Here is a 10,662-nt window from a genome sequence, read left to right as displayed (position 1 = left end):
CGCAAGCGCAAGGTCCTGAGTTCGATCCCTGGTACAAAAAAAAAAATTATTACAGTAAGACACACTGGCATTTATCCACCCTTCCAATACTTCTCACTTTGAATTCACTTATCCCCTCATGCTTGCCTTTTTTCGGAAGCAGTTCTGGAAATCCGCTTCCCTGAGTGACTTCAGTTGCACTGTTGCAGCTGCCTTGGGGTCTTGGATTAATTCAAAACATTTCCCTTTTATGGTCATTTTGACTTTGGGGAAGAGCCAGACGTCACATGATGCCGGATTGGGTGCATCAGGCGGATGAGGCCACAGCATGATGCTTTGATGAGTCTGCCTCTCTGTGGGATGGCGCTTGGCAGCAGCATTCAGTGTATTTTTTAAAAATCACACCTTCCAAAGACACTCACGAAAGAGGACGTCCAGAGCGGCCTCAGGAAGTAGGAAGAATGATGGCATGCGTGTGTCCAGAGAGGGGGTGATCTGAGGGGGATCAATGGCAATGTGTCTTTTATTATCATTCGTTTTAGAATTTAAAGAGTCACTGTATATTTTGATCATATAGGTAACCATCTGCTTACAGTCGGGCAGCTGTAAGTTGGTATATGGGCTGCCGAAGCAAGCACAGGGCAGTTATATGTTGGGCTAAGTGGTTTGAGGGAAGAGTTTGACGTGTATGAGAAAAAAGGGGAGGGGCCCGAGCTTTGGGGGGGTCCCCACAGGGAAGCTGAGACCTGTGGTCAGGAAAACTGTGCATCTATGTGCAAAATGGGGATAGAACTTTCCAGAAGGAGTCTGGTGTGCAATGGGCTGCCGAAGCAAGCACAGGGCAGTTATATGTTGGGCTAAGTGGTTTGAGGGAAGAGTTTGACGTGTATGAGAAAAAAGGGGAGGGGCCCGAGCTTTGGGGGGGTCCCCACAGGGAAGCTGAGACCTGTGGTCAGGAAAACTGTGCATCTATGTGCAAAATGGGGATAGAACTTTCCAGAAGGAGTCTGGTGTGCAGAGAATCTGTACGAGGCCCTGTTGCAGCCATGAAACTGGCAGAGAGATCTGTCATCTGTCTGGAATGAGGACCCCAGACGGGAGGCAGCGAGTATCTGCTTACAGTCGGGCAGCTGTAAGTTGGTATATGGGCTGCCGAAGCAAGCACAGGGCAGTTATATGTTGGGCTAAGTGGTTTGAGGGAAGAGTTTGACGTGTATGAGAAAAAAGGGGAGGGGCCCGAGCTTTGGGGGGGTCCCCACAGGGAAGCTGAGACCTGTGGTCAGGAAAACTGTGCATCTATGTGCAAAATGGGGATAGAACTTTCCAGAAGGAGTCTGGTGTGCAGAGAATCTGTACGAGGCCCTGTTGCAGCCATGAAACTGGCAGAGAGATCTGTCATCTGTCTGGAATGAGGACCCCAGAGACGGGAGGCAGCGAGGGCTGTGAGTCCCCTCTTCAGAGCCACAGGCAGTAGGTGGGAAGGTTGGCTTTGCCTGGTGTCGTCTTTTAAATTTTCATGTGAAGTCTTGAAGGTAAATAGGAATTAACCTGTAAACCTATGCGAGTCTGCCACCAAGTTTAAGAAGTCAAACACCCCTAACAGGGCCCAGTGAGTGCTGGCCACGTCAGCCTCCAGGGTCTGCTGTGTCCATGGTGTGAATCATGTGTGACAAGGTATGGTCAGCTGGCCTCTGTGGCTGCTCTGTGACACGGCAGAAGCAGAAGGCGGGCAAGGAGGCAACGGTGGTGGCACAGCTGAAGGGAAGGAAAGGCTATTCGGATCCATTCTGAACAGAGCCCCCGAGGTTTGGGGGCTGACTGGACGGAGGGTGCCGGGGCGGGGACATCGAGAGGGACAGGCAAGGCCGCGTCACATCCAGGCCTCCCAGAGGGCAGGGCTGAGCTGGAACTGGACGGGGGCAGGTGAGGTCTGGCACCGCAGCCAGAGGAGAGTGGCTCACCATGCAGCCCTCAAAAAGAGGAGCGAACTCTTCAGGGATGTAGCCGTGTGGGTCTCCTGAATTTATTTTTTAAGTGAAAAAAAAAGCAACAGTGATGCAAGTGAGTAGGGGAGCTACCACTTGTGTGAAAAGGGAGAGGAAAGAAATTTATAGATGCGCGTATTTGCTTGTCGCTGCTTGTCTCTGGATGGAGACCCAGGAACGGGTGACAGTGGCTGCCTCCAGGGAGGGGAAGCAGGTGGCTGGGGATGGGGTGGGAGGAAGAATTCTCACTGTTTTTCGTTTGTGTCTTTTTAATTTTAGAACCATATGAATGTATTACCTATGGAAAAAATATACATGAGAAATTTTAAAATTAGTGTGTACATATGTGTGTTTTTCAGAGAAGAATCATAGCATTCATAAAGTCCTCCACAAGGACTATGACCCCATAAAACGTCTTGGGCTGTGTGGCTCTAGGGAAACGTCTTAACCTCTCTGAGTCACACCCATAAAATGGGGAAGAATGGCACCGACGGAATAGGTATGCTGCGAAGACTGACGGCAGAGGGCAGCGGCTTACAGACTGTAAAGTGCAGAGCCCTTCATGAAGGGGCTGACTTACCACCTACTGTGCCTCGCCTCCCAGTCCCCCCCCCGCCCCACTGCCCCCCATCACCTCCTCTGAGGCTCCTGTCGTCCTCCAATCTTGGCCTGGTCCCTGTCCCATTGCTCAAGTCCTCCAGGCCCCTTCAGTGGTCTCCCCAGTCGCACCGGTGAGCCACACGCCCTGTGGAGTTCACACTTGGCCATCAGCCGCCGACCTCTTCTCTCCTCCTCCACAATCCTGCCTGTGAGCTCATCCAGTCCCATGGCTTAAAATACCTCCCAGGCCGGCGACATCCCCTGAGCTCCTGCCCCCGTGTCTCCTCCCCGTGCAGGGGGCATCTCAAGGCTGCTCAGCTAAAAGCGTGATGACTCCCCACCCTCACACCCTCACCCTCCAGCCTCGGTCTGTGACCCCCCTCCACACACACCCAGAAGCAGTAATAGTGACATCTGGAGAGAAAACCGTCACAGCTCTGACCCTCACCACCCCTGCCAGGAGGGTGCTCTGCCATGCCACAGGGCGCAGGAGCTGGTCCTCAGCTCGAGCTTGGGGACGGACCCTGGACGCTGACCTCACACCCACTGCAGCTGGCACACAGGGCCGCAGGATTGCCAGGACAAGCCGCCAGCCTCCTCCCGGCCTCTTTCTGGGCTGAGGCTTGTGATGCTCCTCAGCTTCCCACGCCTGGGGATGCCCAGCCCTAGGTGGGGTCCGGTCCCCTCTGACCTCAGCCCCTCCTCCCACCCTAAGCTCAACACACGGCCTCACAGGCCTCTCTCCTGTTCCTGAGACGATCTGAGATCATTCCTATCCTGGGGCTTTGAGGTGGGCGCTCCTTCCGGCCAAATTTCTTTCCCCAAGGTGCCACCACTCACACTCCCCTACCAGCCCTCTCTGTCCTGACTTGATCTTCCTCAAAGCTGTGTGGATTCAACCGATGGCATCCGCGAGGTTCTGAGGGCCAGGACCTTGACTCTCTGCTCAGCCTGAATCCCAGAGCCTGGTGCACAGTAGACGCTTCCCAGAACATGAGACACTTGCAGCCTGTCGTAATCCCCATGAAGGGCCTGAGCAGGGCGATGTCACAGAATGTGACCAAGGAGAAGCTATTTTTGACACCACAGTCAGGGAGCACCTCTCAGTGGAGGCGGCTCTGAGCGGAGACCAGAAGGAGACCGTCTGTGTCACTGCACACAGCGCGGTGACCGGGGCCAGAGGGACAGCGGACAGGGTCCCCCGAGGCAGCCTGTCTCTGACTCACCTTCCACGGGACACTGCTTTCTTCCTGAGCGCCCTCCATCGTCCTGACACGGATCCTGGCCCTAAGGTCTTGGACCCCGGAAGAAGCTCCAGGGAGGAGGGCAAGGGTCTAGGGGAGAGGGCGCAGGAGACCAAGGCCTTGGAGGTGGCAGGGATGGTGAGCTCCACTGCAGCCCCAACTCTCCTGTCCCACCGCGGCCAAGAGACTGTCACTAGCAGAGCATGTGCTCTCTCTGCATCCCTGACCGTCTCTTTGCGGGCTCCTAAGGCCAGAGAGTCTAACTCTAGTCAGCCTCCTATCAACATCCACCCATAGAGCATGTGCTCTCTCTGCATCCCTGACCGTCTCTTTGCGGGCTCCTAAGGCCAGAGAGTCTAACTCTAGTCAGCCTCCTATCAACCCATCCACCCATCCACCCTTCCCCCCATCCCATCCATCCACCCATCTACAAACCACCCATTTATCCATCCTCCCTCCGTCCACACACCCATCCACCCACCCATCCATCCGCCCACCCAGCCGCCCAGCCACCCAGCCACCCATGCCTCCATTCACCACCCCAAATGTGTTCTGAGCCGAAACAGCATCTGCCTCCCTGCCTGGTGTGTCTCCAACATGGCACAGCACCGAGCCTGGGATGGTGCTCTGCCAATAGCTGTCAAATGAATGAATATTTATTGAGCCCCTGTGTGCCGGGGGAAGACAAGTGAATGGGGCACAGCCCTGCTTTTCTGAGCTCAGTGTCCCATGTAAATACAGGAGTCAAAGGGTCCGCACAACCAGGAGCACAGAAAGAAGGTGCCCAGAAAGATGTGCGCTGAGCTACAGAAAAAAGACAAACCTGGGTTGGGCAGAGTAGGAAATCTGGCGTGGGAAGGGCCAGGGTTCCAGGAGGTCTGGCTGCCCTGGGACCTGGGAGGCCCTGGCTGGCTGGGCTCCTGAGACTACCGGAGGGGGTGGCAGCTTCGGGGGTAGATGGCATCTTCTGGGGTTCTTGGCTCTTATACTCTTAGGGATCCAACGGCCGGGAAAAAGGAATCTACCAAGCCACTGGCAGGATTTCTACACAGGGAGCAGCTTTCAAACTCTTCAACCGAGACCAAGAGTGAAAGCAAACAATTGTTTGTTACCGCTACTTACTATGACTTTGGCATCACAAAATAATATTTACTCTCGCTACATACGTAGTTTTGAAATGTTCTTTTTTATTTCAGTTTTAAACAACAACTAGTGCAGAGCTGAGGATGTAGCTCAGTAGTAGAGCACTTGCCTTGCATGTGTAAGGCCCTAGGTTTGTCTCCCAGCATCACCAAAAAGAAAAAAAGCAGCGCAACTCAGTGTCCCAGCCCACAAGCTCGAGAACCAGTAGAAGTGGCGACCCAGGGCATTTGGGAGCACGACAGTAGACATCACCGCTGGAGATGGGGATATCACAGCAATCTGTCCCATCTCTTGGGTCCCAGCACCTCCGCACTTAGATAACAGAGACCAGAGATTCAGTGAGTTCTGGGTGCAAATCCTTTCCCCGGCCCTGTGTTGGAACTCTACTCCTCACCCCCAGCAGGTGTCATTCAGCTATTGCTTACACACCTCCCAGGACAGGGAGCTCACCCCTTCCTAGGTAAGGTGCATGAGAATCTTCTGTGCTATTGATGCGTGCAGTAACCAACTCCCTCTACGGTTGGGCTCAGCGACTCGGGACGGCCCCAGGGAGACAAGATCATGGCCCTGTCTCTGCATGACTCATTCCCTCTCTGCCCCCTGCCCGGTCACTGCCCCGTGTTGGGGGGACAGTCCTAGGAGCCAAGCCAGAGAGAGGTTCTTGCAAGGTCAGGTGGCCTCAGGATCTGCAGCTGCTTGGCCCCGTGCCTGTGCTCAGCTGGCTCCACACCCACCCAGCAAGTCTGGGGGCGCTCTGAGGAAGGAATAGGGGTGTGAGGGCCAGGCTCAGCCTGGGAGTAGGGTGACATGTGGACACTGAAGGTAAGAGCGGCTGGGCGGGGCGGGGCCTGGAGACCTGCTGTCACCCCTGAGTGGTCCAGCCCCAAAGTTGATGACATCAGAAACAGGCCAGGACATATTCACAGCCCCTTGGGCTGGTGGATCTTCCAGGCAACCCTGTCACAGGGGCACAAGCCCAACATGAGGGGTCAGGGATGCAGATTCAGAGATGCGAAGGCTGCCCAGGGAACAGCCTCTCAGGGGTGTGGCTGGACTGCAACCTGCATCCATTTCCCATCACGGCCCTCAGCTGGGACTCCTGAGGCCAGACAAGCTGGGGAGGGATGTGCAGAGGTAGGCCTCCCCTCCTGACCCCCATCTCATTGGTCGCCAGGCTGACCCGTGGGACCTTAACACTCGCAGGGCAGAGGGCTGGGGCTCCTTCTCAGCCTGGGGCGAACTCTGCCACCAACTTGAGGCCGAGCAAACCCCTGTCCTACGCCGCCACCAGAGCCTCCTGTCAGGGAGACAAGATCAGCTCCGCACAACGCATGTGTCCCCTCCGCTCTGTCCTAGCTGAGGTCCCTGTCCGTTCCTGCAGCCTGGCGGAGTGGGGCTGGGCTCTGGCCGTAGACAGGACAACTGAGGGAAGAAGCCAAGCATGCCCATGTCCACAGAACCCTGTATGTGGCCCCCACGAACCCGTGCACAGAGATTCCCTGGGGACAGTGACCTGGTCAAGGTCACATGGGGTCAGCGAGTGCCGGAACGCCCTCCCCTGCTGCTATGACAAGGGGGCTGCCCCTCCTCCCGACTCTCCAGTCCAGAGACTCTCCCAGGAGAGGGGGATTAGATCCTCCTCCACAACCCAAAGAGGCAGGGGTGTCTTAAGGGAGAGGAGGGTGTCAGCAGCCCTGGTGGCCACCGAGAGGCAGAGTCAGGAGTAGCTCAGGTTCATTTTCAGCCCCTCCTCTACTGCTGTGTGTCCTTGGGCAAACCTCTTGTGGTCCCTGGACTCAGTTTCTTCATCTCCTGCCAAAGGTGATGGAGAAAAGAGAGATGCAGGAGTGCCAGGGAACACTGGGGAGCGTTTTCTCCCTCATTCAAGTGCCAGGCAGCTCCTATGCCCACTGCACCCTAACACCCAGCTCTGCTCTGCCCTGCTGGAGGCCCCGCTACCCCCCTCCTCCATGCCTAGACCACAGCTCCCAGCTGTGGGTCACCATGGCAACACTGCCTCCTCTCTGCACAACTCCTGCTTGGGAAGGGAACACCAAGGACCACCTTCCTGGTGGCCCCTAGGAAGCCATTCCATGACCCAACAATGCCTCTCGCGGCCACCTCCCCTCCCTGGCTACTGACACCAGTCAAAGACTGGCCAGGTAGCCACAGGGAGGAGTGGGTGAATCGTCTCAGGCAGAGAAACAGGGGCACAGGCTGACAAAAATGTGCCTTTCCTCCTTTGGAGGCCACACAGAGGGTGCCAGTGTGGGGCTGAAAACAGGGGCACAGGTGGGACCAAAGATATGTGGCTTCTCCACCTGTGGGGCCTTAGGCAAACCCTGGTTTTTCACTGAGCCTTCGGTCTTCTCATCTGGAAAATGGGGGTGGTGTTCTCCTGGGGGCAGTGGAGAGGTTAAATACAGTGACTCTAAAACCCAGCAAAAGAAGAACTAGTCCCCCCTCTTGTGGCAATGACCCTAAGAAAACCTCTTCCTCACCCCAGGTGCCAAGCAATAGCACCAGCAACCCTATGGGTCTGCGGGGACCTGAGGGCCCAGGCACTGGGAGGAGGCCAGGGATGGGGGTGGAGGTGGCCAAGCCCCAGAACCCACCACCCGTTTCCCTGGCCTGTGTGTCCTGAGAAAGAGCCACGATCTAAACTTAGCCAAAATCCACCTGTTCAAATTTAGTCCCAGACACGTGCTCACCTGTTGTTAGTGGCCCCTCCCCTTTGCCAAGCCTCAGTTTCCCCTTATGTCAAGGAGAACCACCCATACCCCTAGTCTCCAGGGCTCCCCAGGGACCTGCCCACAGGCCGCAGGAGAAGTGTTGACTCCGGTCTTGGGAAGAAGTAGGGGGCAAGGCCCAGATTTGAGCGGAGCATGAGCCCCCTGCCCCCACGCCACACCCCACCCACCGCCCCCTGTGCCCAGTGCGCGTGCGCCCGCAGGAGCGCAGGAGCGCGCGTGTGTGACTCAAGTGCTATTCATAGCTGAGCTCTACCAGCTGCAGCGTCACAAGCAGAGGGGCCTCAGCCCATATTATTATTTCAATTACCATCTGAATTAAAAGTTTGAGCAGCGATCAGCCCACGTAGCGAGGGGAAGAGGGAGCAGGAGAAAAATAAAGATGAAAAGGAGAAGAAGGGCTGAGTCTGGAGATCCCCCACACCCCAAGGAGGGCTGAGGCCGCGCAGGAGGTTTAAAGGTTATGCCAACCCCCAGGATTCCTGCCCGCCCCCTGCCAGGGCCCAGGGTCCCCGTGAGGATGGGAGGAGCTTTTTCCGATGACTGCCCAATGGCGGCTACTTGGCGGGAACAGATCGTCCTGTCCACACTCTGCATAGTTGCCCAATGGCGGCTACTTGGCGGGAACAGATCGTCCTGTCCAGATTCTCTGCATAGACAGACCAAGCCTAGAGAGGGTGACTGTCTGGGGTCAGATCCCACTGTTTCCCTTGTAACATGAACCTTGGCGGGTGCTCTCCCCCAGGCAGGGCAAAGACGGAGGTGGCTCCTTCTCTCCCTGGTGGTTTCTCTCCCTTTTCCCGAACCAGGCTCTCCTCCCCAGGCCCTGCCTGCAGCTGTGACTCTTTCAGCCTTCTGTATCCCCACTGCCACATCTTGTGCCACCGTCAGCCAGCAGGCTCCTCCCTGACCAAAGGTACGGGACACAGCCCTGGGCTGAAGCAGCCTGGCTGGGATCAGAGCCTCTGAGCACTTTGGGGCAGGTCTTTCCCTGTCTGTGAGCCTCAGTCTCCCCACCTGTAACCCGAGTTCTCCCCTTCTGCACTGTGTCTGTCTTCAGAACACAGCCCCCAGACGATCCCTGATCCCTAAGGGGGTATCATGCTGTGAGGGTGGCTAGACCGTCTCCTGCCAAGCTCCAGCCCAGGGGAGCACCAAAGACGGCTCCCAAGAGTCAGATAGGTCTAAACTCAAATCCAGCTCCTCTACCTCTCCTTGCTGTGTGACCCTCGGCAAATCACACAGACTCTCTGGGCCCTGGTGTCTCCATTGCTAACCCTTTTAAATCAATGGTACAGGGGTGCTGGGAGGATTAAATGTAGATTTACAAAAGCTCTTAGCCCAGTACATGGTGAGGCAAACCACGTTCCCTAGCTGGGAAGCGGGCAGATAAGGATGGGCACCGTTTCCCAGTGCCTCCTGGGGAAATATCAAGGATGCTGGGACTTGGGGTGTGGGGGTGCCATTCAGCCTCGCCTATAAAGTAGGAGTCACCCCTTAGAGATAGGGTTATGCTCCCTGGTTCTGTCTGAATAGCCCTGAGAACAAGGCGCTCACAATTTCACCAAATATCCACAGCCATGGCCCATCTTTCTCTGCCTCCAGCTCCAGAAATTCTCTAGCATGGGCCATAACCGCCCAGTTTAACCCCAAATCCAGCCAGTCTCAGCCTGGGACTGCCTGCAAGGAGTCCCAGAGGAACCGCGAAAGAATTCCTCAAGCAGACCAAATGAGGGGGACTAATGCCCTGGATGGTGCGGCAAGGGAACCCAGGGGCAGGGTGGTCCTGGGGAGGAAGCCACGTCGGAGCTGGTTCCTTGGAGCTCTGGGTCCTGTCTGGACCTGCTACAGCATTCCACAGGGTGGGTGTATGTCTCGGGTCTGGGCCGGGCAGGTTGGGAGCCAGCACCCTGGATTCAGGCCTTGGCTCTGCTTTCTCCGTCCCTAAACCATCAATGTGACCTGAGGGGCCACTTCGCCCTCGAGCTGTTTCCACTTTTGTAAGATGAAGGCATCAGACCGGTGATGTAAGCCCTGAGCCTTCTGTCTGAATGAAGCCACCTTTCTACTCCATCTTCCCATCTCTGGCCATGGCTGGGGAGTCTCCCACCTCCGGCAGCGTGCTGGCCTGAAGAAGGGCCCGGGTGTCTGTGGCTCTAGGGCCAGAGATTGACTCCTTCCCTATGCTTTCTGCTAGGAGGCGGCCTTGAGGGTCCCGTCATTCCCATTTTACAGGTGAGGAGGCAGGCAGAAGGAGGTGACAGCACTTGCTCAAGGTCACAGGGAGCCATTCCAAATGCAGCCCCCACCCTCAGCGCAGGAGTGCTAGAGCACTTAAAGCCTCTTTCTCGGGAGTCACCGAGACCTTGAGTGACCAGTGCTCTCCAGACAGATGTGAACTCAGCTCAGGAGGAGGAGAGACCTGTCCAAGGTCACAGAGTAAGGCAATGACAAATCAAAATCTTCAGCCTCCCAAGCCTCTCTTGGCCCAGGGGACAGTAGCATGGCCTGACTTTTGACCTGGGTCCTGACATCTCTCAGGACCTGGACCTTGTCCCGCTTCTGGGCTTTGCGAGGCTGCCCACAGAAACCCCTGGGCCTGTGACTGAGGTGGGAAGGGTGAGGTGAAGACAGGAAAGAAAGTTGCGGGCTGGCCGGGCCGCCTTGGTCCCTTTCCCTCCCTCTCCCCTGGCCAGGGGGAGCGGTGATGTAATGCGCTCGGCTTGCGTCCCAGTGCCAATCTCAGAAGAGAGACGACAGATTGCCTGAGCCAAATTTGGCATCCTAGGGGGAGAGGCACGAAAAGTAGAGATGTGGAGGAGAAGAGAGGAGCTTGGGGAGGTGCTGGAGAAACCCCCTGCCCTGCAGACCCCAGGGTGCCACCCTGCTTCCAAGCGGGCCCCCCAGCTGCTTTGGGGCCAGCCTGGCCGCAGTCTCCCAGGCCCAGGCCTGCTCCCGACC

General features: G+C 56.6%; 1 protein-coding gene across 4 annotated transcripts in view; it reads right to left on the bottom strand.

Annotated features, from left to right (window-relative positions):
• Positions 1-10,662, bottom strand: part of Kcnj4 (potassium inwardly rectifying channel subfamily J member 4) — a 29,301-nt gene that overhangs the window by 11,185 nt on the left and 7,454 nt on the right. Inside the window, exon 2 of one of the 4 annotated variants that reach the window (XM_010612978.2) lies at positions 5,788-5,796. The exons of 2 other annotated variants lie outside the window; for them this stretch is intronic. The gene's annotated coding sequence lies outside the window, so the exon portion shown is untranslated. Of the gene's footprint in view, positions 1-3,790; positions 3,811-5,787; positions 5,797-10,662 lie in introns of those variants that run through there. One more of the 4 variants, XM_010612962.1, reaches the window with a different exon arrangement.

This window comes from Fukomys damarensis, unplaced genomic scaffold (assembly GCF_012274545.1).
Source record: "Fukomys damarensis isolate Sample0158 unplaced genomic scaffold, DMR_v1.0_HiC HiC_scaffold_19, whole genome shotgun sequence".
Classification (NCBI taxonomy): Eukaryota; Metazoa; Chordata; class Mammalia; order Rodentia; family Bathyergidae; genus Fukomys; species Fukomys damarensis.
This window is presented reverse-complemented; position numbering and strand designations above follow the sequence as displayed.